The sequence below is a fragment of the Rattus norvegicus genome, chromosome 13, assembly GCF_021556685.1.
Source record: "Rattus norvegicus strain SHRSP/BbbUtx chromosome 13, alternate assembly SHRSP_T2T, whole genome shotgun sequence".
Taxonomy (NCBI): domain Eukaryota; kingdom Metazoa; phylum Chordata; class Mammalia; order Rodentia; family Muridae; genus Rattus; species Rattus norvegicus.
The window spans coordinates 40805936-40830806 of NC_141546.1; the positions used below are offsets into that span (position 1 = coordinate 40805936).

At 44.8% G+C, this 24871-nt stretch overlaps 1 protein-coding gene across 2 annotated transcripts in view; it reads right to left on the reverse strand.

Moving 5' to 3' along the window:
• Positions 1–24429, reverse strand: part of Nckap5 (NCK-associated protein 5) — a 901285-nt gene extending 876856 nt beyond the window's left edge. For both annotated transcript variants that reach the window (XM_087581938.1, XM_087581942.1), the window contains exon 1: positions 23996–24429. The gene's annotated coding sequence lies outside the window, so the exon portion shown is untranslated. The remainder of the gene's footprint in view (positions 1–23995) is intronic.
• Positions 24430–24871: the final 442 nt, after the last annotated feature.

Genomic DNA, 24871 nt, shown 5'->3' on the forward strand with positions numbered 1-24871 from the left:
CAGGATCTAACTGGAAGTTTTTATCACCAGGATCCATTTTCTCCATCCTTACTTTGCACTCCGTGCCACTCCCTCACCTTGCCGATTAGTCTCTGACCTTCCTCCTGAATCTGGCTCTACTCTGTATCCAGCCCTGGCTACAAGGCTTTGGGATGGATCTGAATATTAGAGACTGCCTTGGGCAAGCGTTTTCTTCGTTTCCCCCCACGCTGAAAACTCCACTTAATCATCTCTTTGCTATTCCTCACTGAGCCAACAATTGAACGTGTGCCTTCAATTCGATGCTTATTAAAGCACATGTTGCCAAGTAGTTCTATAATTGTTCTCAGACACATGCCTCATTTCAAATAAATGGTTAGATTCTAAGAGGAATGTTTCTGCTCCTTTTTCCCCTCCAGTCAATAAAGTGCAGCTTCCTTCTCTAAACACCCACTAGACACTTGTTAATCCAGCATTGTACTTATAACCCAGACCAGAGGGTTTTAAAAGCTTAACCTGAATCTATCTCATTTTACCGACCCCATATTGGTCAAGCATGATGGCTCGCACCTGTAATCCCAGCACTCAGGAGGCTTAAGGCGAGAGACTGCCCTGAGTTCAGTGAAGGCCAGCCTAGCCCACAGGTTCTTCTCCGAGATTTTAAAGAGATGTCTCAAATGCATGCAAGTCAGTAGACCTGAGTCTGGACCCTCAAGATCCAGGGTTAAAATTTAGGTGCAGTAGCAGGCTCCTGGAATCTCAGTGATAGCAAGAAGGGAGGGGCCGACAGGCAGATCTCTGGAAGCTCGCTCTCCAGACAGCCAATCAAGTCAGCTTGTTAAAAAGTTCCAGGCCATGAGAGGCCTGAGGAATAGCACTGTCCTATGACCTGTGAATGCATACATATACATATTTATGCACACTCCTGTACTTACAGACACCCATGGACACACAATACAATAAATGAGTAACCCTATTAAATGTGGCCGCTTTGTTGTCGAAAACACTTTGTGGTTAAGCAGGGGACAGAAATGTTTGAAAATAATCTCTATCGCAAGGCTGCACAACATTCTATAAAGGCTGGGTTCTTGAAAACTCAGCAATGTCGAGGACCAGGTCACGTAAATCAGTTAGCAGCTGCCTTGATTCCCAGGGATGGTGTGGCTATGTAAACACCTCTGCAGAAATTGGTCCTTGTATCGCCTTTAGCTACAGAGAAAGCCAGAAAATATAAGGCATAGAGTTGACAGCTGATAGAGAATTCCAACGATTGGGTAGCACAGCTATGCACCCTCGAGGAAAACAAAATGCTTCTCGACTTTGATGGAGCGGCATCCCAATAAGTTATTCAGTCATAACTGTGGTTTCCTCTCACATAGCAGCAGGTAGCCTTTGTTCTCTGTGACTACACGGGTGAGCTGGGCTGGGGCTGCTGGCAAACTGGTCTCCCTGAAAGTGTCACATGGCCTGCTGATGGCCCAGGAAGATATTCACTCTCAGACAACCAGGTTTACTAAGTGGCTATCACTTTCACACCATAGGAAAGCAAAAGCATCTAAGTTGGTCTATTCATAGTCTGGGCTATATTGTGTTACCTTTCTCAGGGAGATGAACAAGTGGCTATTTACTCCAGATCCTGCACCAAGAACAGACCAAAGGAAAAATTCCACCAGAGTCTGGCTTATGAACCAGTGGGTTCATTGGTGTTATTCACATGAGCATTGGCAAGGGATTACCTGTTGTACTGTAAGCAGTATGTGAGTGCTTACACTACTGAAGAAAATGACTCTATCCGCAACCAATAGCTACCTAGAAATACTCTGGGAGGGACAGGACCTCGCAAGCTCCTCCCCTTCTCAATGATGGAAACTTAATGGGACCAATCTTGTGCAAGTCTCTTAGAGTAATCCCAAATCCTGATAGTCCAAGAGAGTAGCAGTTAGGCAATGCCAAGGACAGTGTTCCATTACAACCCTTTGTATTACTAATGACCTGATCAAATCATCAAGATCATAGTGTACCTTGAAGACCCTCCCTCAGACAAAATACCAGTTGAGAGTCCTGGGGGACACAACAGTGTCTGACCTCCAAGCCTTCTGCTCTATGGGTCAGACAGCCTTTTTTAACCCACCTTCAAGCTTAGTAAAACGCTCAAATCTTTGGAATGAGATTTATCAATATGACCTTAAAATGGATAAAGTTAGTAAAATTTAGTTTCTCACCATAATACACCTATTCCTTGCCTTTTAGTAGTGTTGATTCAGGAGCAATGTCTGGGGCTCTGATCACACAACTTCAAAGACTGCACCCTTTCACTGGCTATCCTCTTGTCAACAGCCTTTCCCCAGAGCCTGGGCCCATGTTATAGTGCATGCCTTACCTTTTCTGAAAGTGTCTTGAAACTGTAAGCTTAGGAGAATGTACCATGGTATATTTATGAAAGTATCTTGGTGTCTATCGTAAGACCTAGCATATGCTTAGTACTGAAACACTTTTGTGTTATGACTCCATGGCTCCATGATACTTCACAGCCACCAGGAGCAACTGAATGAGTGAAATGTGTAGCAAAATCCCCCACCATGGTTTCTATCTCTTTTAACTTTGCAGCTGAATGAAGCTGCTTTTGACACCAGGGAGACCTGAACACATTTGGCGCCATTAATGCTCACTCCACCATTGAGAAGGAGAGGGACTCCCATGGTCCTGTTGTTCCTGTTCCTGAATATTTATAGGTAGTTAACAGTTGCTAATAGAGAGGCTCATGAGGCTCACCGCTCCCTGAGGGTATCTAAGCAGTTAGCAATGGCTGGCAGAGACAGTCTCTGCAGAGGTAGAGCCATTCGTAAGTTGCTAATGGTCTTATAGATAACCCCAATTAAACTCATTGGTTCACAGGCTAAATGTAGGTGGGATCATTTCTTTATAGTCTGTCCTTGCAGCCATTACCTTCATCTGGGGTCAGAGGACCCATGAGTCACATTGCAGAGCCCTGAGATGAGCAGATCACCTAAGCCAACCACTCTAATCCTTTAACTATAGGTGAGCACAGACTATCATTCAGTCATCAGTCCTGGGTCTAGATTCAATTCATATATTTCTTGTGAGTGAGTGGTGTGTGTGTGTGTGTGTGTGTGTGTGTGTGTGTGTGCTTGTGTGTGTGTCTGTGTGTGTGTTCATGTGTACTTGTCTATGATTGTGTACATGTCTGTGAAGATGAGTCTTCCTCTATCACTCTCACAATTTTTGAGGCAGGGTCTCTTATTGGAACTCATAAATTTGGCTTGACTGGGTGGCCCTGGGAATTCGCCTGTTTCTGCCTCCCCAGTGCTGAGATTACAGGCATGTCCCACCATGCTTTATGTTTTTATGTAAGTTCTGGGGATAGGAACTCAGGTCTTCATGCTTGCATGGCAAGAGCTTGGCCAACTGAGTAATCTCTTCACAACCTTTACATTTCTAATTTAAGAAAGTTTTACTCTCACACCTAATGAGATTGTGAGATGCCAAGTTGCCCCAGCAGAACCTTCCTCAGTATCTTATAGGTGATAGATATTGCTCCACTGTAAACTTCCTTTCCTCACCTGCTGAGTTCCCTTATAACACCTGGTCATAGATATGTAAATATACATAAACATACACTGACATATATAAGATATATAATACTGGGTTATATAAGGTTATCCTCTTACTAATATGTAAGTGTGCTTTGTGGAACTGGGAAGAGAACTGGAGGACTTGCACTGAAATCCCCAGCCCAGAATCCATGTAAAGACTGCATGGTGGCATGTGCCTAGAACCCTTGCACTCCATGAACAGCTAGTGTTGCTATATCTGTGAGCTCCAGGTGCAGAGAGAAGCCCTGTCTTAAAATTCTGGTAAAGAGTAATAAAGGAAGATAACCCAACCCAATTTGGACTCTGTTCTCTACAGGCATGTGCACACACACAATGACTCTTCTTTGAGCACATCCCCCCCATACCCTACTAACTTCTCCTTTCTCATCCCTCCTCCAATTAGCCCCCTTCCACTTCCTTGTTATCATGCATATGATTTTAGATAGCTACATAAAATCTAGGGCTCACAAGTAACTAAATATAGACCAACCATATGACCCAGAGATAGCACCCCTGGGTATTTCCCCCAAATTACCAAGGCAACATAGCCCATAGATCCTTGCATATCCATGCTTATTGTAGCACTAGTCACACTCACAGAAATATGAACCCGAGACCCCAGCTCAATGTGTCCATGTGGCCAGTGACGTTAAGCACACGACATTTTTATCTAGAGGTGAAATTCCACAAAGTCAGTATCAGAAACTCGCCCCTTATTGTGAATTCACTCATGGTTAAAATTTGGTCTTCTACAGTGGCCTTAAGTTGGTATGAAGCAATTCTCAGGAACCAGGGAATCCTATGGGATGCCAGTATAGAACGGAACATCCAGTTAGAGACTGAAGTCTCCTCTTACTCTTCTACCTGGTTGGGCCCTTAGACACCTACTGTGATCTAGAACAGGGCCCTCATGTGTTCATTACCTGCTGTTAGTAGGGTACCGCATCAACCAGATGTTCAGAATTTGAAACCTTACCTGTGCTCTCTTCTGAAACCCAACAGAAATTTTCCCCTTGGAGGCATGATTAGGGCTCTTAACTATCTTCCTAAAGTAATGAGTAAAGTGATCAGCCAGTGGTCCTGATGGCAAAATCACAGCTACTAAGATTAGGAGCAGCCGATTGGCTGTAGTGGCTGTAGATGTTGACAGCAGAAATGCTGTGTATGAGGCAGCTGGGTTCTCATGTGCAGTTTTGCAGGCAGAGATCTGATAGGTACATAGAGGGGAAAATGCTTGGAAAGCCTGCACCCATATATTCAAAGCCACTGAGATTATAACATTTCTGGGTATATCAGACGACTTGCTGTTAGCATATTATACTCAAAGATAGATAGGGTCTTAGCAAAAATAAATAAATAAAAAAATGTACAATTTGAGGAGAGAATGGGCACCAGGAAGTGGGATGGAGCCGAGTACTCTTCTTTAAGAACACAAACAGATTAAAGGCAAGTCTGATATTAAATGGGGTAAAGGGACTGGTGAAAAGGAATTAAACAACAGTTGAGGTACATACTTTAATACTATCACTCAGGAGGCAGAGTCAAGTGGATCTCTGAATTCAATGTCAGCCTCATCTACAGAGCAAGTTCCAGGACAGCCAAGCTTAGGCAGCGAAGGAAGTCATTGACACATAAAGCTGGTAAAGACATGATTGAATGAGGGGGCCATATTCCAGCCTAGCCAGCAGAAGAACTTGGCATCTTTGGCCACATAGCTCTGGCTTTAAGGTCAAGAACAAAACAGAGGCTTCATGGAATCTTCCTCTATAAGTAAAGAAAACTGTGGAGGCTGGGTATGTGTCAAGAATGTCACTGATGGAGGCCCAAAGAGGCCATTTTGTGAAGCTGTGAAGGTGAAACCTGGAGATGCCAAGATGTTGGAGATGACAGAGCTGTGGGATACTTGCTAAGGTGAGCTGGTCACAGGAAATTGAGTTAGCCCGAGAGAGAGGGAGGGAGGAAGAGAGAGAGAAAGAGAGAGAGAGAGAGAGAGAGAGAGAGAGAGAGAAGAGAGGGAGGGAGGAAGAGAGAGAGAGAGAGAGAGAGAGAGAGAGAGAGAGAGAGAGAGAGAGGTGTTGCTATCAATAAAGCCAGAAGGAATTGGAGATCTGAAGAGCGCTTTGATATCAGACATAGGGATTCCAAGTTTCTCCAGCTGCTTTTCTGTCTTGCTTTGGTCCAGTATTTCCTTACTATACTCCCTTCTCTATGTACTGAAATGGTAATGTATCCTGTGCCATGTGTCAGAAGTATGTGCTCTATTTTTTATTTTGATTTTACAAGGAATTACAGTTAAGATATCGCATGAATCTCAGAAAAGACTTTGAACTTTGGACTTTAAAATATTGTTGAGATTGTAATCGACTATGGGGACTTTTGAAGTCCATTTTGGACTAAATGCATTTTGTACTATGTTATGACTACAAATCTATGGTGGCCAGAGATTTGATGGTTTAAATAGGTATGGGACCCATAGACTCATCTGTTTGAATGTGTGGCCCATAGATAGTAGCACTATTAGAAGATGTGGCCTTGGAGGAAGTATGTTACTGTGGGAATGAGCTTTTAGGTCTCATATATTCAAGCTGTGCCCAGTGTGACACAGAGTCTACTTCTGCTGCCTTCAGATCAATGTGTAGAACTCTCATTTCCTTCTCTAGCACCATGTCTGCCTGCCCACCTCCATGTTTTTTTTACCATGATGATAATGGATTGAACCTCTGGAATTGTACACCAGCCTCAATGTTTTCCCTAATAAGAGCTGCCTTGGCCATGACATCTCTTCACAGCAATAAAAACTCTTTTTAAGACAAAAATTGATACTAGGAGTGGGGTATTGCTGTGATAGACCTGACTGTGCTTTTGTTTGGAGGTTGTGAACTTTGAGATTGTGGATTAGAAAAATATTTGAGTGTTTAAAGTTGGGATTAATGGACCATCCTTATAGGAACATGGAAGACAGTTGTGCTGAGCGTGATTTGAACTATAGGGATCTGGCTCAAGTGGTTTCAGAGAAGAAAGTTAGTTTGTGGCCTAGAGACTGTTCCTTTAATATTTTGGCAAAGAATGTAGCTGGTTTTTGTTCTTGTCCAAAAAAAAAAAAACAAAACAAAACAAAACAAAAAAAAAAACAAAAAACAAAAAAACAAACAAAAAAAAATTGCCTGAGGCTTCAGTGAAGTTTTGGATTAATTGCCCTGGCAGAGAAAATCTTAAAACAGCCTGGCATTGACTCTGTTACGTAGTTACTAGAATTCACCCTCATGCAGATCTAAAAGGAAAATGAGCAAACCTGTAAGCAACTCCCTTCCATGGCCTCAACATTATCCCATGTCTCTAGAATCCTACCCTGCTTGAGTTCCTTTGATCATGAACAACAATGCAGAAGTGTAAGCTGAATAACCCTTTCCACCCCAATTTGCTTTTAGATCATGTTTATTGTTGTTGTTGTTGTTTTTGCAGATAGTCTATTGAAAAGAGTTATTTACAGACTAAACATTAAAAATTCAGGTCTCCAGCTCTTTCCAAGCATCCCCATCACTATATAGTTGATGACGGCATCAAATTGAGAAAGAAACACAGACACAGACACAGACACAGATACAGACACACACACACACACACACACACACACACACACACACACACACACAGAGACAGAGACAGAGAGACAGAAAGAGAGACAGAGAGAGACAGAGAGAGACAGAAAGAGACAGAGAGGCAGGGATAAAAACAGAGACAGAGAGACACAACATAGAGAGAGAGAGACAGAGACAGAGGCAGACACACACACACACAAAGAGTGGGGAAAGACAGAGACAGACAGAGGCAGACACACACGAGAGAGAGAGAGAGAGAGAGAGAGAGAGAGAGAGAGAGAGAGAGAGAGAGAGAACATGACATGATGTTTAATTTTGACTGTCAACTAGTCTGGACAGGTCAGGTCTATGAAGGCATTTCCAGAAACGGTTAACTGAGGAAAGCTGTCCTCCCAGAGTAGACAACCTCTTCCATAGGGCAACTTAGATACAAAGAGGTCCAAAGAAAAAGCAGGGCTGCTTGCCTGCCTTCACTGCTTGTAAGTAAGTGTGTCTATCCACTGCTCCTGCTGTCAACCTCTGCCCCGTCACACTCCCAATTCTTGGGCCTTTCAACACAGACTGAAAACACAGGCTCCCCAGGAGCCCTCTAAGCCTTCATCACCAGTTTGAGATGTCAAGATGCCCAGCCTCACATACTGAGAAGCTACCAGGTTCTTAGCCTCTACAGAAGACAGACAGCCTTTGTTGACTGCCCAACCTGTTGTGTGTAAGCCAATCTAACAAATTCCCCTTTTATAATACATACACAGTCCACACATTCTATTCCTCTACAGAGCCCTGTCTAAGACATCTGACATTAAAGGACAGACATCAGGACAGGCTTGACTCCAAACCTTACAAGTTTCACTAACATTGGCAGAATGGATACAAAATTGCCAATGTATGAACACACCAGGAAACAGAAATTCAATGTCTAGGGTTATGTTTGTTGTTAGAATGGAGCTTGGCACACAGGAGGTGTACTAAAGGAAACACACATAACAACACATGTAGGAGGGATGGGAGGTGGCTAAGTTGGTAGAATGCTTGCCCTGCATGCATGCAGCCTGGGGTTTCACTGCCAGTGCTGTGCAAACCAAACATGGTGGACTGCAGCCATAGCACTTGAGAGGTGGAAAAAGAAGGATCAGAAGGTCAAGATCATCCTCAACTATTCAATGAATTTGACACCAGCCTAGACATGTGAGATCTTGTCTCAAACAAGACAAAAATCTCACACAGCAAGTCTACAACGTGGAAAAGAGGATACTTTCCTAGTGTGCTCAAGAGAGAAAACTCCGAAGCCTTAAAATATTTAAAAACAAATAACCTATCAAGTTGCACAGTTCTCTCCTTCCACACACTTCTATTATCAGTGTTTCCTCTTTCTGGCCGAGATGGCATGTGTAGACCCTTGTCTTAATGGAGCAAAGGCTCATTATTAACCAACAATGTACCAAGTACAGGGGTCCCACTGTCAGCCCAGACTCTTAAACAGAAGAATTGTATTGAAAACTTCACAATTAGAGATGTCTTTTACTGTTCCTTAGATTAGGATCTTCCCCCACCCACTTCTCCCATCGTCACCTTCACTATCACAAAGCAACTCTGTCTGCCTGGACATGGCACAACAAAACGTATTGTGACCCTTGTCATCTCCCTTCTCCCTCTATGCCCTATAATAAGTACGAACAAGGTTGCTGCCCCAGGGTTGTGTGCGTGCTATTGGGGATGAGGAGAAGGTGGCTGGCTACACACCTTGGCCAGCCATTAACTGCAATAGTTATTTTTGTCATAGCAATGCCATTTTGGGGTTTCCTTGGTCGCAGTTTGAGGGGACAGTCTGTAATGTGGAGTGAGAGGTAGTAAGTCATGTTGCTCCGGCTGCCAGGAAGCAGAGAGACATGGATGCTATGCTCAGATCACTCTCTATCCACTTCAGGATCTCAGCCCTCAGGATGGTGCTGCCCCTATTGAGGGTGGGTCTTTTCAACTCAATTAACCAAAGTGGGAACTCCCTCATATAGGCACACCCAGAGATTAGCCTATTAAGTGATTCTAGATCGAGTCAAACTGATAATCAAGATAAACTATTGTCCTAACACGCCATGTTGATTACCTGTGGCTGGAGCGATGGCTCAGTGGTTAAGAGAGTCTACTACTCTTTCACAGAACCTTTTTTCAGTTCCTAGAACCCACACTGGGCAGCTCTCAGCTACCTATAACTCCAGTTTCAGGGGATTTGGCTCTCTTGTGGATCCTATGGACACCTGCAAACACGTGGTGCACATACACACACTCAGACACACATGTACAAAACAAAGAACAAATAAGACATCGAATGAAACATATATGGATTTTCCATTCAATCAAAGACAATGACCAAAGTCCCATAGCACCCCACCATTGCAAACAGCAATACAGTGTTACTTACACCAACACTTACACTAATTTTAGCCATTTTTCCTTCAGCCCCTTAGGGAAATAACATGAACTTTCCAAATACAAATGATGGAAACCCTCATAGTCAGAAAATTCAAGACATATTATAGTCAGTGGAGCCACAGTTAAGAATCTAAGGCAAACTACCTGAGGACCCAGCTATACCTCTCTTGGGCATATACCCAAAAGATGCTCCAACAAATAACAAGGACACATGCTTCACCATGTTCATAGCAGCCTTATTTATAATAGCCAGAAGCTGGAAAGAACCCAGATGCCCTTCAACAGAGGAATGGATACAGAAAATGTGGTACATCTACACAATGGACTACTACTCCACTATCAAAAACAATGGTTTTATGAAGTTCATAGGCAAATAGATGGAACTGGAAAATATCCTGCGTGAGGTAACCCAATCACAGAAAAATACACATGGTATGCACTCATTGGTAAGTAAATATTAGCCCAAATGCTCGATTACCCTAGATTCATAGAACATGTGAAACTCAAGAAGGATGACCAAAATGTGAGTGCTTCACTCCTTCTTTAAAAGGGGGACAAGAATACCCTTGGGAGGCAAAGTTTAGAACAGAGGCAGAAGGAACACCCATTCAGAGCCTGCCCTACATGTGGCCCATACATATACAGCCACCAATCTAGATAAGATGGATGAAGCAAAGAAGTGCAGGCTGACAGGAACCGGATGTAGATCTCTCCTGAGAGACACAGCCAGAATATGGCAAATACATAGGTGAATGCCAGCAGCAAACCACTGAACTGAGAACGGGACCCCCGTTGAAGGAATCAGGGAAAGGACTGAAAGAGCTTGAAGGGGCTTGAGACCCCTATGAACAACAATGCCAAGCAACCAGAGCTTCCAGGGACTAAGCCACTACCCAAAGACTATACATGGACTGACCCTGGACTCTGACCTCATAGGTAGCAATGAATATCCTAGTAAGATCACCAGTGGAAGGGGAAGCCCTTGGTCCTGCCAAGACTGAACCCCCAGTCAACGTGATTGTTGGGGGGAGGGCAGTAATAGGGGGAGGATGGGGAGGGGAACACCCATAGAGAAGGGGAGGGGGGGGTTAGGGGGATGTTGGCCCGGAAACCAGGAAGGGGAATAACAATTGAAATGTAAATAAGAAATACTCAAGTTAATAAAGATGGGGGAAAAAAAGAACCTAAGGCAGGACTCAAAAACTGATGCTCTCTCTGCCTCTCTGTGTGTATTTTAATTATATATGCCAATCCACTGCACATGGGAGTGTGGGGAAGGAGGACATTTTCATACGTTATCCATCTTGCCCATCCTCTGCCCCTTAGTCCTGTTCATTCCTCTAGACAGTTTTGCTTCCATTTTTCTCTTTGTATGAAATCCAGAACCCTATCCTCTGCCCTCAAGTGGGCAATGAAGGAGACTTTTGCTGCATGCAGCCGTCTGGGTGCTTTGAAAGGCAGGGGTTGTGTGGAGGGAGCTGTGGCTGACTGAAGGAGCGAGCATGCGGCTCTGAGTCAGAGCTCAACTATTTGGGAGATTCCATCCATCCCTCTGGAGGTTAGTAACTCAGAAAAGACAACCGGTTCTGGCCTCTGGTGATAAACAAGGGAAAGAACCCAAAACTCCATAGGACCCTGATGGATAAGATGAGCTCTAAGAGAAACTAATTTAAGCAGCACGGAGGCTCCAGACAAAGGCAGTGTTGACAGATGTGTTGGGGCAAGGCTAACGACATGACTAGGCCAGGCTGTGCCTGGCATAACGGAGTCCATCCAGCTCCACGTACCCCACCCTTCATCTGAGTCGGCTTAAAGCCAAACAGAGCAACCCGTCCTCTCTCCTGGGGCATCCCCAGCCCACCAGAAGGGAAACCGCACGTAAGGTTTGAAACCGGCAGTGCAGAACCCACATGTGGGAGGTGGAGAACTGATAACCATCCCTGGGGCACCTCAGACAATCATGTGCAATTCTAAAACACACGCTGTAAACCCATATTTAAGGTTCATCAGAAGCTGCAAAGTAGCTGCACATAAACCATGGTTTCTGCACGCTGGAGACTATAATCCCAGGAGACAGGTCATGCTGAAGATTGAGAACACAAAAGATCAGATGAAGCCAATTTGGCTCTGACTCATGAAAACAAAGCAAGCAGTTGGAATAGCAGAATACGTGGTGAGTGTACTGGCTGAAAGTGTGCACCACCCATCATCCACCTACCCTGTTCTTTGCAGGGATTCCTCAATGGGTATGGCGGGGCACATGACCCATGCTCAGACTTAGCCATACGCATCTACCTAGAGTCTTGGGGACTGAAAGAGTCATACCTGGTACCTACAGCAGAACTCTGCAGGGGCTACTGTGCCTTGGCCTCTATGCCTTTACTCAAAGACAGAAGCTATCCACACTGCTTCAGAGACTAGACCTGCTTCTCACAAAGGCTGCTCATTCTCCCACCCATGGCCGATGGTAGGGCCACTTTGTAGCAAATACTGACTTTCAAAGCGAGGCTAGTTGGCAGGAGAATCCAGTTTCTGCTGTAATACACCACTCTTCACACTAAGACCTGCGCTTAGTCTCATGGCATTGGTCGGTCCACACAAAGGGTATATTTAAATAAAAGAGCGTAAAGTCCTCAAAAGAGTGCTGCTTGGGTGTGTATGCTTGTTCTCCTATAACCTGTCGATGACAGGCAGCCCCAGGCTTCAGTCATGCTGGCTTGAGATGAGAAGGATAGCCTTGCCCTTCTAGCCGTCCTAGCAGCTTCTTGTCTGCATTTAATTTCTGTTGTAGATTTAGTGCGTGTACACATACATATGTGAATTCATGAGTACATGTGCATGTGTGCATGCGTGTATGTGCATGCACTTGTACATGAGCGTGTGTGTGCACATGTGAAAGTTGGAGGACAACGTTCAGGAGCCATTACCCTCTGTCCATGATGTGGACCCAAGGGATCAACTTCCGGTGAGGGCCATCACCTGCTGAGCCACCTCACTGGCCCTAACCTGTATCTCTGGACAATGCTTATTTGTGAATAAGGAATAGGTGAATCAATAAATGAATTTCCTGCACAATTCAAGCAGATTCTTCCCATTACATTTGCACGTCTCTGTCAGTTTCTTCTTTGTTGTTATAGCTCCTCCATGAAAGCAAAGCAATGAGACTCTCGATATCTGAGTGTATCCAGACATAGAAGGGATCCTACTATCTTTTATTCCTCTCCCTAAAACTTGCAGCGTTTTTCACTGCTTCTAGAAACGTCACTACTAACACTTTGTACACATACACACACACACACACACACACACACACAAATATACACTTAAGTGCTATAAATCAGAGTTGATGAAAAGAAGCCATAGTCCATGAAGAACATATCAGAACCTTCAGCTAAATGGTGTCTCCATGTGTGCATATATACATCTTTGCATATGCATGTGTGTGCATACGTGAGTATATATGTGTGTGCATGTGTTCATGTATGGGTGTGAGTGTGTGTGTGTGTAGGCATGTATGTTAGTATCCACATGTAAGAACAAATGTGTATGTGCATCTCTTTGTATATGCACATGTGCATGTATACTGCACATGTGTGAATTTACATGGGAGCGTGTACATGTAAGCATGTAAGCATGTGCATATGTGTTATTCACCTTTGCTCCTTGCAGTAACCTTCCCTATGCAATGAGGGGAGAGCACGTCTCTGTCAGTTTCCAAATAGCATGCTTCATCATGGAGATCTGCATCTTGACATACAGGCCTTTGAGTTCTCTGCACCTCTGTGTGGACTCCTCCTAGATAAAGAAAAGCTGAGCGCCTGTCTCGCTGAGCATCTACAGGCTTGTAAACATCCCAGTCTAGACAATAATTAAAGTCAGAAATGTAACTTAATTAAAGCGTGTCTCTTTGGAGCCCTGGGGGCCATTCCTCGTGCTCACTACAAGTGGTGTTTACACAGGCTCTTCTCGGGGTGCTTGGGGATATCCTGTTAGGACAGTCTCTTAAATGAAGTGTGGGAAGGGGCCTTGAAGCGGGGAGGTCTGGCAGGTTTAGGTGGGTGCAATAAAACAAAAGAGGATGCTTGTCTGAATACACAAACACAGGTGTCAAGGATGACCACCATGGGACTGGTGATGGCTCAGTGGGCAGAGAGGCTGCTGTACTATCAAGGGGAGCTAAGTGTGGATACTCAGAATCAGGTTAAAAAGCTGGACACAGGGATTTGTAGAGGCAAGAAGTTCCCTGTGGCCTGCTGGCCAGCCAGCATAGCATTCATTCTTAATGAGTTCTGGGCCAGGGAGAGACCCTGTCTCAAACATAAGATGGACACTGGAGGCTAACCTCTGTCATCCACATGTTCACACACATGCACACACAGCCACCTATGTACATACACACAGGAGCACACACATGTATACTCACACAGATACTCACACAACACACACACACACACACACACACACACACACACACACAGACACACACACACACAAGCATCACTGCTCTGTAACCAGGATTTCAAGAAAACAGAAACCGGATTTGTTCTCCTAAGACCACAGTAAGCACTTAGACCAAACACACATTAGAAATGAAAACCCAGCAGTTTTGAGGGCTTGGTTGGTGTTTCCATATATTTTTGTCTATTTACAAAATATTTTTATCACTTTTTCCCACTGGTGACAGCATTTCACATGTGCAGATTTCACCTGAAGCTATCATTTCTAGGTTCTGAATAATTTTTAAAACTTTAAAAATGAAGACTCGGTTTGTTTTCAACAATTATGACACTGTTGGAGCATCAGAATAATGCCATATCAGGACTGCCCCTGCTCATCCTCTCTCCAGCTCACCTCATCCAGATCAATTCCTGTCGTCCTATCACCAAAGGACCAGTGGCAGTTCTGCTGATTATCACGCAGTCAATTTTTCCCTACTCTGGCAGCTGCCTTTATTTGTACCCCCTTCATGGTCTTTGCTTTCTTATAACTGTCAGTGTCTTAACTGGAATCTTTTCCTTTGTGTGTGAGTGTGTACATGTGTATATTGATTGGTGCATGCTTGTGTGAACATGTGTGCATACCTGTGCATGAACATACATACATGTACAAGCTAGAGAAATATCTCTGGTACCCTTCCTCAGGAGTTATTCATCTTGTTTTCTGAGACAGACTTTCCCATGGGCTTGGACATCAATGAACAGCCAAGGTTGACTGCCCAGTGAGTCCCAGGAATCCTCCAGCCTCCACCACTCTAGTACCAGGATTAGAATTTCAAATCACATTCAGCTCTATGAGTGGATTCTGGGTATCAGGCTCAGGTCCTCCTGCCTCCACGGCAAGCCCTTTACCAGCTGAGCCATCTCCTCAGCCCTGAGCCTCCTTTAGGTTGTGCCACTGGCCTTGTTAAAGACAGGTCAGGATTGGATCCCAAAAGGACCATAGAGGCAGAATACAATGACGGTAAAGTAAGACAACATACAGTCAATAAACCAATAGTCAGAACTCACTGGGATCATCAGGAAAATGCAGGTTCAGAACCTCACTCCTCACCCTTCTCTGAGGTCTTGATCAATACAGAAGATCTTGGTCAATACATCAATATAGAACTTCTTGGTCCACATGTAAGAATGAAACAAAGATGTGAAAAAGTCCTCCTTTCTCTTGTGTAGAATCCTGCCCTGCCTGACTTACGGGGCTGGACTATTATAAAAGCAAAAGAAGACTGATTAAGAAGGTGACCTACGCGGCTCATAAAACTAAATCAGTTGAACTTTTGCTTTACTTAATTACCAGATCGCATGAACTTATAAAAGGAAAACTATCTACCATTCCAAATTTTCTTAACGCCCCTTGAAAAAGCAAGCAGCATAGCAGGGTATATGGGACATGTTGCTTTTTGCCATCCACTCAACAAAGAGAGAGTAGGGAAAAGTTAGTCACAATACCTTAGCAGTATCATCAACACTGCTGAGTTTAATGGAAGTCATGCAATTAGAATTTCAACCAAATAGAACCCAGAGACTTGTAGGTTTTTATCGAACATCCAGCACAAGGACAAGGTGGTCGAATTATGAGAGGGGTGTTCTAGAGTCCACAATGCTGACAGACATTTAATTGTTTAAAATTGAGTTCCCTCCCACTTCTTCTAGAACCTGACTTACAGATTCAAACATTCCTTGCCAGTATCAGCAGGGTCATCAGGGGTCACCAGTGCCCTGTTTGGCAACTTCAGCCTGTATGACTGGGCTGCACCTTGCTAAGGTATGAAGTAGATTAAGGCAGTAGATTAACATCACTAGGCTGGAAAGTAAAGGGGAAGTCTCAGGTGACTGGCCAACATCCGGAACAATAAATTAAAAGGGGTGTTAAGCTAGGTTAAGAGCTTAGACTCTGGGGCTTGGGAGTTCCCAGGATTAAATCTCCCTCCACCACATACTTAGGGAAGCTATCTGGCCAGGTGGGATCTCTTCTTCCTTCTTATAAATACCAATTCGTGCTCCATCTATGATCTTGCGTAGAGTAAATAGGACAACTTACGTGTATAGCGCTTGGTGTAGTGCAGGGTTTATAATTAGCCTCCAGAAAATGATGACGTCGCCTAGCACCCTGAGTGGCCTTTCCATGAGCAGAGTGATTAACTTCACCTAGGTGGATAGATTTCAACTTAGAAGGCCAAGATACATTTCCCAGATGAACCTAGTGACTATAAGAGCATTTCTTACCCGAGACCTTTCTCAGGCCGAATGGTTCATATAAATCCTTTTGGGTAGAACCTTTTGTAAATTATAGACCTCTGTGGAGCATGCTAGTCACCAATGCATGCTTCCACGGTAACAGAGTCCACAGTGCATGCCCTGGCTTCATGGATAAGATGAGAACAAGACCACCCCCCCCCCCCCCAGAATTCCATCATCACCATAGATGGGGGAGGGGCTCACGAGGCCCTCCTTCTCCCTGTGGAGGTATAAGCTGTTAACAGTTGCTGGGGGGGGGCAGTTATATTCCACCATAGTAGTAGCCACTGACAAATACCCTTCTCAAGTAAATAAGTCCTAAATAACCCCATGGTCATGCAGGCACCTCTAATTAATGGCAGTGGGTCACATACAAAAGATGTGGAATGGGAGGGGTACTTGTGAAGGCAGGGAGGCTTAATGGGAGAGGGAATGGAGGAAAGAGGCATAAGGGGAGGACTTAGAACATTCTACACGTATGAGAAATTGTGAACATTCTACATATATGTGATATTGTGAGCATTGTACATGTATGTGAAATTGTGCCAGGAGTAATAAAATAACAAAGTAAATGCAGTATGCATGGACTCACATGTCAGACACTGACCTGAGCTCTGCTCTGGGGTGGTGAAGGAGTGGCAAGTGTCCCTTCCCTTCCCTAAGGGCTGCCTCCCAGCAGAGGAGGAGACAGGGAAGACGACCGAAACTAGACTGAAAGACACTAAGATGTCAGGGTTGAGTTTAATCTTTTTTTTATTGTTAGGATTTCATTGAAGGGGGTGCTTTTCACTCTTGTTTTTTGTTTTCTTGAGGCGGGGTCTTGCTCTATAGCCCAAACTCCCAACTTTCTTGTTGATGTTCCTGTTTCTGTTGACCTCTGAGACTCCGGGTGCTGCTGGCCTACCAGGTAAAGATATTGAGGCCAGTGTTGCCCAACTCTTTGTAGACTAAGTTCTGTAGTGATGCCCATTTTATCCAGGAGACCCTAGAGTAGCCTTAGAGGGTCAGAAGGCAGACTCCACACAGCCGTGCAGCCTTCTGTTTGCTGTGACAGAACAGCAGAGGGAAATAACTTATTTATTTATTTATCTGACAGGTTTGCAGAGAGGGAAGAAGAGGGAGAGATGGAAAGAAAGAAGTGGGAGAAAGGGGGGGAGAAAAGAGGAGAAAGAATGCGAAGATGGGGAGGAGCAAAAGGAGGGGGAGGAGCAGAAGGGGAGGAGGGAGGGAGGAGGGGGAGGGGAGCAGGAAAAGGGGAAGGGAGGAGGAGAAGCAGGACAGAGAGAAGAGAAAAAGGGACAAAGAAAGAGAGGAGAGAAGGGGAATGGAAAGAAGGAGAGATTGAGAGAAAGAGGAGGGTAGGAGAAAACAGAGAAGAAAAGAGGGAGAGAGTGAGAGAAAAGAAATGAGGAAAAGAGGGAAGGAGTGGGTAGGGACAGGAAGGAGAGAGACACTTTGGGGCTATTCCACCAGTACCTTCAGGATGTCCTAAAAGCCTCATCTCTCACAGGCCCCATCTTCCCCTGCTGATACTGCTTTGCAGGTGAGGCCTTCAGTCAAATGAACCATGTAGACTTCTTTAAATAGTACCAAGGTCACACTCTGTGCTCTGTCTGCCCAGCCCCTCAGCAAGAGCTCCTCTTGCTGTGAAGAAGCATTTACCTTCGTGGAAGAGAAGAATGCAAAGTCAGAAGGGCCCCAGAGCTGGCTGTGTGACATCCGCGGTCCCAACCCAGACACACTGGGAGATTCTATCACCTTGTTCCCAGGCCTTCCCTTGGAGTTCTGCCCAGTGCCGGGCTCTTTCTGTGAGACTTCATATGCCACCTAAAACCAGTTAGAAAACCTTTCCCTCTACTTAAACCAGCCCAAAGGGATCGTGGTGTCCATTACTTAATCAGACTGAAACAGAGAAATGTGGACCAGAGAGATAAGGAAGTAGCAAAGGGAGTGGTAACAAGGGGAGCATTGGGAGTAACAAGTACAGGGAGAAGAGCTGACAGGAGGGCCAACTATCTGGCTCAGTGAATAGAGGTGCTTGCTGCCAAGCCTGACAGCCCAAGTTCGATTCCCAGGAAAGAATCAACTCCCACATATTGTCCTCTGACCTCCACATACCTGCCATGGCACAACTGGTTCCTCGCAATACAAACATACAAAAATAGATACACGTTAAAAGGAATAACTGTGAGATAAGAGAAAAATTTGAGATGAAGTGGCCAAAAAGCCTAATTGATGCTATGAATGTGTGTGTTCATATATGTGTACTTATATGTATAAGTGTGTGTGTGTACTTGTGTGTGCACATGTATGTGCATGTGTGTGTTTGTGGGACTAACTGTGTGTTATTAACCAGATGTTATTAATAAGATGTCAACCACCTTGTATTTGGAAACAGGGTCTTCCACTGTCCAAGAACTCGCCAAGCAGTCTATGCTGACTGGTCATTGGACCTCAGGGATGCCAGTATCCAGGGCCCCAGCACTGGATTTATAAGTAGTACCACTACTTCCAGTTTTTTTGTTTGTTTGTTTGTTTTCTGTGTTGGTTTGGGAATCCGAACTCAGGTCCTCGTGATTGCAGCCACTTCAGTGACTGAGACATTGCCCCTGCCCCATGAAGTCAATTTTGACAGAGATATGGAGGAAAGGAAGAAACCCACAAAAAGACCTCCAGGCAGAGCAAATGTCAATGGCTAAGGCTCCAAAGGGAATCTATTCCTTGGTGTAAGGAAGAACATGACTTGGGACAGTGACAGCGGGATATTGAGCAGAGCCCAGACTTGCTCTAAGCTAGCACACACTTATGCCACTCTCTACACAACTTGCCGTTGACTACTAGATCAGTGCAAAAACTAAGAACGAATATTCCCAGACTGGGGAGTCAGCTCATAGGGTAGAGTTCACTTCCCAAGGGTGAGGACATGAATGCTGATCCCCCAGAAAGTTTCTGCTACTGGAATAAAATAACCCAACAGAATACAAGTTAGGGAAGGGGATTCAGTCCATCATGGGGGACATTTCATTTTCAAACCAAGCACTGTATAAAAAGTCAGTGCCGTGATAGGACAAGCGTCTGTAACCCTAGTGACAATAAAACAAGAGACAGAAATAGGCAGACCCCTGGAAGCTCTCTGTAGTGATAAAGTACCAAGCCAGTGAGAGACTCTGTCTCAAATTTTAAAAGATAGAAAATACCTCAGGAACATCATCCAAGATTCAATTCCTAGAACCCCTCACTTGAGCACTGTACATGCATGAGCTCATACATTTGTGCATACAGGGGGAGGGAGGGAGGGGGGAGAGGAGGGAGCGAGCTCATAGATTTCACAGAACCACAATATTGAAACAATATTTGAATCACATTTTATAAAAATGACCCTCCTCTGCACACCACAGAATAGAAATTCAAAACAAGACTTATTCTAGTTCACAAGCAGTTTGAGAAGCACAATTCTCTATGCCTAGTTTCTCCGACCCTTCCTGCAGTTAGTAAGTACTCTAAGATCTGTGTGACCATTATGATTCAACTCTGCTAAAACAGCTCAGAGGTAGCCACAGACAGGAAGTCAACAAACAGGTGTGGCTGTCTTCCAATAAAACTTTATCCACACAGAAACACAGGGGGCAGGTTTTAGCCTGATTTGTAACTTGTCAACCCCTGTACTACAGGAAGGAGACTGGACTTGACTTAAAGAAAATAAAAGCACCTGCCTCGGATCGAAGCTCTATCTTTCTCTTGATCCTCCTTATCACTGTTCAAATATATTAGTAAAATCATTGTGTCTTGGTCCCTTCTTCAGAAAGATGGGTGGAGCTCCTCCCAGCTCCCAGCTCCCAGCTCCCAGCTCCCAGCTCCCAGCTCCCAGCTCCCAGCTCCCAGCTCCCAGCTCCCAGCTCCCAGCTCCCAGCTCCCAGCTCCCAGCTCCCAGCTCCCAGCTCCCAGCTCCCAGCTCCCAGCTCCCAGCTCCCAGCTCCCAGCTCCCAGCTCCCAGCTCCCAGCTCCCAGCTCCCAGCTCCCAGCTCCCAGCTCCCAGCTCCCAGCTCCCAGCCAGGTTCTGGCATAGCAATCCTGGCAGAAGTCCCTGCCAGTAGAGAAATGTATCTGTAGCGTGCTCAGCCATAAATTGGACATCTATACATCACTCCCTACCCAAAGGCTCATGGACCATCCAGGACGGAGGACTAAAAAGATGGTCAGGGCCAAAGGTTGGGAAGGACCAGACTGGAATTGTCTTCTGGACATGTTAGAATCACTGTACTCATCAATTTACAACAGCTGTATTTGCCTGCACAAGATCTATACAAGATCAAGACAATCAGTACAAGACTCCAACATGGAAGGGTGGAAGACCCAGGAGGACTGATCCCAACTGAGGAGCTAGTGGCAGATAATGGCTTTTTGGGGGAGGAGGAGGAAGACTTGAGTCGTGTGTGTGTGTGTGTGTGTGTGTGTGTATGTGATATATACATGTGTAATTGGGTATGTGTGTATGCATACATGTGTTTATGTGTGTGTACGTGTGTATATGTGTGTTATGTGTGTATATGTATATGTGTATGTGTGTATGTGCCTATAGGTATATGTGTGTGTACACATATATGTGTGTATGTTTATATGTGTGTATGTGTGAATATGTGTGTATGTATATGTGTGTGTGTGTATGTGATATATATATATGTATAATTGGGTATGTGTGTATGCATACATGTGTTTATGTGTGTACGTGTGTATATGTGTGTTATGTGTGTATATGTATATGTGCATGTGTGTATGTGCCTATATGTATATGTGTGTGTACACATACATGTGTGTATGTGTATATGTGTGTATGTGTGAATATGTGTGTATGTATATGTGTGTGTATGTGATATATATATGTATAATTGGGTATGTGTGTATGCATACATGTGTTTATGTGTGTGTACGTGTGTATATGTGTGTATGTGCCTATATGTATATGTGTGTGTACACATACATGTGTGTATGTGTATATGTATGTATGTGTGAATATGTGTGTATGTATATGTGTATGTGTGTGTGTGTGATATATATATATGTATAATTGGGTATGTGTGTATGCATACATGTGTTTATGTGTATATGTGTGTATGTGTGAATATGTGTGTATGTATATGTGTATGTGTGTATGTGATATATATATGTATAATTGGGTATGTGTGTATGCATACATGTGTTTATGTGTGTGTACGTGTGTATATGTGTGTTATGTGTGTATATGTATATGTGTATGTGTGTATGTGCCTATATGTATATGTGTGTGTACACATACATGTGTGTATGTGTACATGTGTGTATGTGTGAATATGTGTGTATGTATATGTGTATGTGTGTGTGTGTGTGTGTGTGTGTGTGTGTGTGCCTATATGTGTATGTGTGGGATGTTGTTTTCGAAAGTGTGGCCCCCAGTTCCACTTCCATGAGCTTATGAGTAGTTCAACCTGAATCTGGTAGCTTACGTTTTAGAGAGAGAAAGCGCTGGTGGCTAGAGCATTGGCACAGTGACTAAGAGCATTAGTATCCAAGAGCTCTTGTAGATTCAATTTCCAGTACCCACAACCATCCCTAAGTCCAGTTCCAGGGGATCCGATGCCTTCTTCTGAGCCCTGTAGGCACTAGGCATACACGTGGTACACGTACTATGTGCAGGCAAAACAGAGCAATATACACAAAATAAATAGGATCTCTTCTTCTAAAGTAGATATGTGAGAGTCGGGCAGTAGTGGCACACACTTTAATCCAAGCACTCAGGAGGCAGAGGCAGGCAGGTCTCTGAGTTCAAGGCCAACCTTGTCTACAGAGTGAGTTCCAGGACCACAGTGAAACCCTGTCTTAGGGGGGAAAAGAATATGTGTGTTTGGGAGGAGAGAGAGAACACAAGGGTGGATCTCAGAGGACCCTAAAAGAAGGAACAGAGGTGCACTGCATGCTTATATGAAATACTCAAGAATTAATAAAAAACACTATTTTCAAGAAGTACCCACATATGTAATGTATGTCTAAAAACAGAGTCTCCCAGGAATATATGACTTTCTCCACCCCCACCTTCCAGGAACCAGCATGGCACCTCTCATCCTGCTCTGGCTTGTGAATAACTTAGAGTCTGGAGAGACCATTCACTCTCTGGGACCTGCCAATCAAGCCATAGGTCACCTTGCCACTCCATTGCCCAAGGTCTCTCATCCCATTATTGAACACAAAGTTGCATTTGGGTCCAAATGGACTTCTGAGGCCACTTCCCAGCTCATCGTGTGTGGGGGTGTGGTGGTGGGGTCTGGAATCATTGTACGGTATGGGCACAGGTCATAGGAAGCCATGTTTTCCCTCTATGCCCTGACATCGCCACAGGCAGGGAAGCTATCTGTGTTCACACCTGTCTCCATTCACCCAGCACCGCTATCATAAACAGAGCTCTATGTGTACACATAGCGAAGCGATTGCCTGCCCACAGGGAGGCCAGAGTCCTGTGTCCACTAGAGGACAGACTCTGCACTGGGTCCATTCAGTGGCTAGAGAGCTGAGTCAGGTTTTTTCCTGAGATTTCTTCTATTCAATATTTCCTTCATTGACTCACGCCACTCTTAATGGGTAAAACTTTGCTGTTGCAAGATCCCTTAAAATACCCCTCTCGGGCCAACTGCCGTTTATCTTGGCAGCAGATAGCTCCAAAAAAATTGGAAAGTCTCTGCTTGGCATGGGCTCTGAGCTACTGGCACGTTAGAGATTAATAAAGCACATTTAACAGAGCTCAGGTCTCCGCAACCCAATCCCTCACCGTGAAATGTGCGAGGTTCTTTGTTCACAGCGAACAAAGTCGAAGCCAGAATGGGCCAACCATGACAACCAGAGATAGGAAAACAGTCAAGATCTTGAACATCTTTCATCTGGCAACTGGTGGGTAGGAATGGATGCCCAGGGCTCAACTATACATCTGCTTGGTGCTCCCTGCTATACAAACTAGCCACGAGCATCAGACCCCTGGGCGAGCTGGGGGGCTGACTGTACAAACAGCAGCACGAAGATATCTGTGCTGTACCTGTTTCCTTGAAGCCCAAGAAAAGGGTGAATTGAAAATCAGCCCATTAAGGAATATCTCCAGAAGAAGAAAATAGAATCAGGATTTAACAAGACATTTCCAAACATTTTAGCACTTCTTTGGGAAAGCAAAGTGCTTAGGTGTGATTGGCTATCAGTTTAGGGGGAAAGACCCCAAGCAAATGTACAGGTGTGGGGCTGGTAGCACAGGAAGGAGACAACAGCGACAAGAAATGAAAACTAAAACTCAAACAGGCATTAGACCGACCGGCAATTACAGGTTCCGAGGAGGAAGCAATTCACTGGGAAACCCCACACACCTGGATTCTGGAGAAGCAAGCACTGGAAGAAAATAGCAGGGAGCCACGCGCAAAGGCAAGGTGGTGAGTGCCAATGCAGCCCAGGCACAGCCTCCACAGGCACTAAGTGACTCCTCAGGAGTCCTCCAGAAAATTCACACAGACCTGCAAATCAGAACTCTAGACCACTGCTTTGCTCCTGCTGAGCACAGTAACCATGATTCTCCACGTCAAAGTCCACATGCCGTGGGACAAAAAAGGGAAGCAAAGAAAAGTTCTATCCTTACCTAAACGGCATAGCAGACAGGCCAGCTGGTTGCTCCGCGTTAGCCTGCTCCTGTGTGCTGTCTCATTCCATTCAAAGTCCTAGTGCTATCCAGGAGGGCTCCTGGGGGGATTCTCGGATCTTCCTGTAGGAGTTTTTGATCACTGGCTTGCTTAACAAACACGCCTGTGTTCTGTGGGTGTTTGAATGCAGTACCACACCGGGCAACCAGCCAGCACTCAGCTTCCACAAGCAGGGAGAGAGAAAAGCTCACACCCTCCCAAACGGGCTTCCGTCCTTGGTGTCTTCTAAGGTGGGGAGCCAGGTGTCATGTCTGGTTGGAGGGTAGCAGGAAAGGTAGCTCCCTTTTCTGACTTCTCCACTGCCTTGTGGGAGCCCCAAAGTTTGTTTTTCTATCTCACTGCCCTGAAGTTCTCCTCGCGATCGGGATCGCCCGGCTTGCCTTTCCACCAGCTGCACTTTAAATGTATTTTAATTGGCTGGAATGTCGAAAGAATCTATTTGGCAGTCGTTTACATGGGACGCACGCCCAGGGCAGCTGAAAAGAGGCCCCAGAAGCGGACGATTACTTCATCAAAAGCGGCAGTTTGAATAGCACTGACTCCTACATAACTACAAGAAACGGAGTTCTGCAGCCAAGATGGAATAATTAATAATTTGTGGAGAAAATTCTTCATTCATCTAAAAAAAAAAAAAAAAAAAAGCCAAAACGGGGGCGGGGGAGGGGGAATCCCTGCGTAGGAGAGTTCTCTCTGAAAGGAGTGATTTATTAGGGCCCCTGTTCTGCTCTCTACAAACATTGATTTTGCATAGCCTTACAGGAGGGACATATGCATAATTTGCTTTGCCTGAAAAGTTAAAGCAAGTAATTTTCTCT